The sequence below is a fragment of the Pan troglodytes genome, chromosome 6 (assembly GCF_028858775.2).
Source record: "Pan troglodytes isolate AG18354 chromosome 6, NHGRI_mPanTro3-v2.0_pri, whole genome shotgun sequence".
Taxonomy (NCBI): Eukaryota; Metazoa; Chordata; class Mammalia; order Primates; family Hominidae; genus Pan; species Pan troglodytes.
This window is the reverse complement of record NC_072404.2, coordinates 56,238,808-56,245,871: the sequence shown is the minus strand read 5'-3', so window position 1 is coordinate 56,245,871 and position 7,064 is coordinate 56,238,808.

Here is a 7,064-nt window from a genome sequence, read left to right as displayed (position 1 = left end):
GATGTGGGGAAAGAAAGAAACACACTGCTGCAGGTTCTGGCATCATGATGTTCCAGGTGTGAAATGGTTGCTCGGTTTCTCTGAGAAGACAATCAGGAAGTAGGATCGCTGGGTGCATCTGGGAGGTGTGCCTTTCCAATGACTACATTTACTCTCTCATACACTTAGTAGAGCCTGCAGGGGTTGTGTGTACCTCGTGTGTATCAGTGACCAAGTACTCCTTAGGATGACAGAGTGTTTTCTTTTTTGGTTGCTCAGCATCATCTTGCTCTTTATGAGTTACAGCTCACATTATCGGGAGCCTGAGCTGCTCCCAGGGCGCTAGGGGCTGGTGAGAGGTGTGGTATCCAGCAGCTGGGGGACCTCAGTGAGGGGTTGGCCTGGCCCCATTCTTCTCTCTAAGGTGTGGGGATAACGACTCCTCTATTCCTTTTCTCTACGTGTCGGGCCCATAAAAATCCTCATTCCATGACTGTGCTGGTGTCCACTGTGGGGAATGCTCTGTTCATCTGTGCAGTGGGAAAGCTAGTTAGCTCCTGGGTCCGGAGCTCTTCTGAAGGAAGGCCTGGCAGTGAGAAAGGCTTTCCTTTTTGGTTGACATTGGAAATGCTGGAGATGGCTGGCTGCTTCAGTGCAGCAGCTTTCTGCCCTCTCAGATCCTAGGGAAGAAAAGAAGTTGCACATTCCTCATACCCTGGTCTGCAGCCGTTCTTCATATTAAAGAATATTTAAATGAACAGAAAAGCTGCCATCAGGGATATGAAGTGAGGGATTATGACTATTTCACAAACATTTACTCCACACCTACTGTGTGCTGTTAGGTTAAGCATTAAGCCTTCTGGGGTCTGCTAATGCTGCAAGGCTTTGTTGTTACTGGCAGATTTATAAATGTGCTTTTAAAGCATGGAGATTGTCAAGAACAGGAAAGATTTAATTTTATCCCAAGGTTGGGCTAAGGATTTTGTGCAGTATAGAACAGGGTCTGTGGAGGAGATTCTTTTGAGATCATTGAGACTTGCTTTACCCAGGAAGGTGACATCTTGTGCTGTGTATCTGTTTGATACCTGGCTAAGACTTTGAAAATAATCACTACATATTAACAAGTAGGGTACAACGGAATCTTTTTATGTGCTATTTTTCTACCCAAAATACTACTTCTCCTACTTTTTTTTTTTTTTTTTTTTGAGACTGAATCTCACTCTGTCACCCAGGCTAGAGTGCAGGGGCACGATCTTGTCTCACTGCAACTTCCACCTCCTGGGTTCAAGCGATTCTCGTGCCTCAGCCTCCCGAGTAGCTGGGATTACAGGCACCCGCCACCACACCCGGCTAATTTTTGTATTTTTAGTAGAGACAGGGTTTCATCATGTTGGCCAGGCTGGTCTCTAACTCCTGACCTTACGATCTGCCTGCCTAGGCCTCCCAAAGTGCTGGGATTACAGGTGTGAGCCATCACGCCCGGCCTACTTCTCCTACTGATTTTCCTTCTGAACTATCAGTCCTGTTCAGCACTTTTCCTTGTTCCATTGTTGAAAGTCAGGCACATGCCTTTGAAGTGCATTGTCAAATCTCTATATCATGTTTCTCTTTCCCAAAACTATTCTATCCTCCCCACTGCAACCTCTCACATGCAGTATTGTAAGGGAGTTTACTACCCAAGAGAAACCATTTTGAGGATTCTTCTTCATGATTTCAAATGATTGGCTCTACATAGAAAGGTCTGTACACTGTCAAACATACAAATGAATATGACCTAAAGGCATCCAGTTGTAGGGAAATATTTGGAAAACAAAGATAATTTATTAACTTAACTGATACCTTTTCTTCTTCTCTATTTTAAAAACACAGATATGTTATTAAGATCTCATATTACTTCAATATTGGCGTATTGCACTGATTTTGTTATAGTGAATTGTGTTATCCTGGCTTCAAGGATCTGTGAACATTGTATGGTTTTGTGGACGTTACTTTTCCTGTCTGAGCCTTAGGATCCCATATTTGTAAGTGGGCACAATAACACCTTGTGAGAATGACAAAAGCACTTATATGATACCAACGCAGCAGATGCTAATGTTCCTCCTTCCTTTTTATTCAAGTCTCTAAGCATTTTACAGTGAATCTAATGCTACTTTTCATCCAGGCCTGAATGAGAAAGCACATAGAAATGGTAAGCTGGTACTTTTCATATGGTTCACACAGATGCTTAGGACCCAAATCTGTTCTGAATTATCCAGGCCCAATGTCAGGTCCTGAATTTCAATGCTGAGTAGAGATGCAAGCTGAGGAGGCAGATAGTCCTGCCTCTCTGCTTCCTGCTCTAGGGAGAAAGGCCTTAGGCACCCCCTCCCTCCCTTGCAGCCTCAGCACTGAAATCCCCCAGCAGCAGATAGAGGCTCCCACCAAGCCAGTTCCACTCTCAGGGCAAGGGTAATTTCCAGAAGTCAGGAGACAGCTTGCGTGATGACCTTGGAGCAGGTTCTGGCCCACCCTGGGATGGCGTAACTGTGGCCAAGTCACCGTGTGAACCGAGCCTGTGCCTTCATCCATGATCCAGGGCCTGGTACCGCAGGGAACGAAGGGAGCGGCAGTGCTGGGTACATTAGCAACCCGAGAGCATCAGGTCAGGAACACGGCCAGGCCAGGGAAGAGCCAGGGACAGGCTGGCTGTGGTCCCTCCCTGGCTCTCGGTGTTCCCCCAGGACCCCATTTCCTACAGTGTTTCCCTTCCTACAGTGACATGCGTATTAATGGTAATGTTGAAGAGGGGAGGTGGGACATTTTTAGTTTAACTATATTTGTGGAAAGCTGGATTAAATAAACCATCTTCTATTCTGCCCAGGGCATTTCAAATGCTAAGGCACATTGTGGATCTCCAAAAGAGGGAAGAGTGTGTGGCTTTTCCCAAATCGTTTGCCCCATTCTCCTTTTTTGCATTATGCATAATGGGCTTTAGGAAATGTGGCTTGAGGGTGACTCCCTATGACCTTGAAAACGGCTCTCTGCTTCCTTGGCCTTAGTTTCACTACCTGAAATTGGTGCTCACACCCCTCTCCGCCCTTCCTCAGGGGGCCCATGCATTCATGACAGCCCTGCAGCTTCAAGGTCAGGACAGGGGCTCAGCTCCTGCTGCCTTCCCCAACCCTCAGAGGGCACCTCTTTGGCTGAGTGGTGGACCCCTTCTCTCCAGGCGTCTGGCACTCCCCAGCCCCCAGGACACTCCTCCAGCCCAGCCACACGGCCTGGCCTTCCTTCAGCACTATTCCTTGTCCAGGCCTCTGTACCGCATTCACGCTGCCCCCTCTGCCTGAAACTGTCTGCTGCCTTTCTTTGCCCAAATAACTCCTGTCTTTCAGTTCAACTACATCCTTACTGATTTTCTGCCTGCTGGATCTGTCCATTTCTGATGGGGAATGTTGGAGTCTCCAGCTCTAGGAGTGGGTTCATTGATTTCTGTGCGGTTCTCTCCACTTTTGCCTCATGTATGCTGGTGCTCTGTTGTTAGGCATGCACATGCTAAGGATTGTTACATCTTGTTGGAAAATTGACCCCCGTGTCATTATGGAATGCCCCCATTTACCCTGATGCCTTTGCTTGCTGTGACTCTGCTGTGTCTGATATCAATCAGTATAGCTACTCCAGGTTTCTTTTGATAGTGTAACTATGGTATTTTTTCCTTAATTTCTTTACTTTTAATCCTTATGTGTCTTTATACTTAAAATGGATTTATTTTTTCCTTTTTTTATTTTTTTGAGACGGAGTCCCACTCTGTCATCTAGGCTGGAGTGCAGTGGCGCGATCTCAGCTCACTGCAACCTCCACCTCCCGGGTTCAAGCGATTCTCCTGCCTCAGCCTCCTGAGTAGCTGGGATTACAGGCGCTTGCCACCATGTCTGGCTAAGTTTTGTATTTTTAGTAGAGACGGGGTTTCACCATGTTGGTCAGGCTGGTCTTGAACTCCTGACCTCGTGATCCACCCGCCTCAGCCTCCCAAAGTGCTGGGATTACAGGCATGAAAAATGGATTTCTTATAGACAACATCTAGTTGGGTCACATCTTTGGATCCACTGAAACTCTATCTTTCAACTGCTGTCCTCAGACTATTGATGTTTAAAGAGATTATGGGTACATTTGGATTCATGTTGATTACATTTGTAACTGTTCTCTATTCTATGTGTGGGCCTTTTTGTTTGGTTTTGTGTTTGTCTTCCACTCTTCTTGCCTTCTTTGCTTTGAGTATTTTGTATAATTCAATTTGTCCCCTCTCTGCCTTCTCTTTTTCAAGATTCAGCTGAGGTGCACTTGGTCCCATGGGTCCTGTGTACCTTTGGGTCCCGGGTGTCTGTGTCGGCAGCACAGAGCTTGTCTGTGGACAGTCTTGCCTGACGGTTGCCCATTTCACCCGCAGCTCCTCCAGGGTGGTGGCCTTACATTCTCAAGTCTCTGACCCTGGCTCCTGGTCCTGGGATGACAAGGGCAGGCCTAGTCAACGCTGGTGGGACAGGACAGAACTATGTATATAGGGCGGCACTTGAATGAGCATTAACACAAACACACATTCATAGTACTAAAAGCATGTTTACATTGGAAAATAAAAAGCCCCAGAAGCTTTCTTGAGGGAAATCCCCTCTCCCCCACGCCGACTGCTGCACAGCTGAACTCCTCCATGACCAAAGGGGGCTCTTCCGGCCTTCCCTGCCCCACGGCCCTTCTCTAGATTCAGCCAGTTCACCTCAGGGCCAGAGGCTCTGCCTGTCCCCCGGAGGAGTTCTTTGTCCAAAAGAAGGGCCTCAATGCTAAGATGAGGAGAGTACCCTCCTGGAGCACCCAGGAAGCCCAGGGGTCAGCACCCTATTGCGTCTGGCCCTTTCTCTGGGAGTAGGGGAGGGGGGCAGTTGATGTTGGCTGTGGAGCAAGTAGAAAGATGGCCAGAGCTTCAAAGGGAAAGCCATGGGCCTCAGGCCCACGTCATTGACTGGGGCAAGATAAGACCTCAGGGAGTCCAGGGCTCTGGGAAGGAATCTCCAGCAGAAGCTTCTTTCTGTTGTTATTGGAGGCTCAGGATGTGTGAGACCAGCCTCTGCCCTCCACAGGCTCACAGTCCAATGGAGGAGGTGGACATCCCATACACTGTGGGGTGAGAGCCCTAAGACGGCTGACATGAGGGCTTGAGGAATTCAGAGACCAGATCTTGAGAAAGCTCCAAAAATTAGGTGCAATAAGTTCTGCCTTGTCCCAGAAGAACTCAGCAGGCAGCCAAGCACGGGAAGACTTCCCAGGACCAGCAGGGCCCTGTGATGCGAGGAAACCTGGGAATCGGGTGTGATTTGGAGGTTGGGAGGAGGCTGGGGGATTATCTGGGGTCACATCTCACTGAGGATGGATGCCTTCCTGAAGATGAGATCTGACCTGGGAGACCAGCTGACCAGCTTCCCTCAGCTCTTGGGGTCCCTGCCTCCATGCTTGTCAGCTTTAATTCCCCATCAGTGCACGAAAACACAAAACCGTTCTCCCATGGGGTGGTATGAGAGACCAACTTAAAAAAGGAATCGTGGTGCTCACAGAGGTGGGAAGTGGGTGTGGGCAGAGGGGATTTACAGAGGATTTTGCAAGGGGCAGTGCCCACTGAGGGTGGGGATCAGGGCAGTGCCCAGAGGGAGGAGGTCCCTGAAAGGGGAATCAAATTGAGGGACCCTGAAACTGCACACCCTCCTTACTGTGGGGCCCAGCCCACCCTCTACCCACAGGAAGCTGGAGGGAGAATGACAATGAGGAAGCTCGCGCAGGTGCCTGGGGAGGAACAGCACCGTGAGACGGTGGCGGAGAGGAGGCCGCAGCCACTGAGGCCTTCTGGGAACCTGGGATCACATGTGGTCGCAACCACAGAGAGAGGTCTTAGGGTGGCCTTGTTCAGGAGAGGCCCATATGCATGTGCATGGCACCTCCTCGGGCCCAGGGGGGTAGCAAAGCAGAGAGAGAGGCCAGGGCTGACTCATGGGCAGAGAAACAGAAACATTGGGACAATTCACACACTCAACGTCACAACTAGTTGGTTTGACAAAACATGGGAAAGAAGAAGTGAAATTTGTTAACTGTATCGAGATCCATGCAGTTCACTTCAGGGGACAGTTTTGGTACCAAATTATCCTTATTATGCAAATTCCCTCCCCCAGCAGGTTCCAGTTGTGCCCGGGGACCCATGGCGGGTGCATCTGCTTCCCATAGTTCCGATTCACCGAGTTGCCAGGGCCCATCTGCTCAGCCCAGGCCCAGGGCCTGCGGCCAGGGAGGAGGGGGCGTGGGCAGGGGCCAGGCTGTTGCTCCAGGACCTGCAGGGCCACTCCTGGAGCTGGAAGTTGATGCAGCCTGCCTTGAGCAGCCCAGATCCCAGACGTGGACAGGAGACAGAGTTCTAGGGATGTCTGCCTTGTTCCTGTCTTGGCCATGTCAAAAAGCAGAAAAAGCAAGGGAGTATCCCCATGAGGCTCTTACCTTTCTCCTTAGAAAAGTGCAGCCAAGAACTTGGCCTTTCCAAAGCATCGGCCTCCATGAGGCCTGGGCTGCATTGCAGGGTCCTGTCTTCTTTGCCGGCTGCTCTCCAGAGCCCATCTCTGCCCACCCTTGCAGTCCACTGTCACCCACCACTTGAAGGTCATTGCCAGCATCCTAAACACTTGGCTCAGTGGCCTCATCTCTGCCCCCTTCCTTATTGCATCTGCTTTGTTGAACCTATTTGTGGGCCTCTTTTTTTGAATTAAAAAAACAATTCTGAGATGCTGTCCCCAATGAGTTTTCCTATCTGGAAAAGCCCCTCTTATTTCCTTTGCCTAATTCCTCCTGCTTCTCCTCTCCCCACGCTCCCCAGAACCATCCCCTACCCTCCACCTCTTTCCTGAGGCGACATGTACCTGTCACAGCTCCCATTATAGTAGCCTATGCCTCATGACTCCCAAATGCATCGGCCATCCATGGGGACCCAGCTGTCCCACCCATGCTTACACAAAGCCAAGTTCCCCTCCTCCAATCCTCTGCCCATTTTCCCTTTTCTCAGTAATGGCTCATATAGG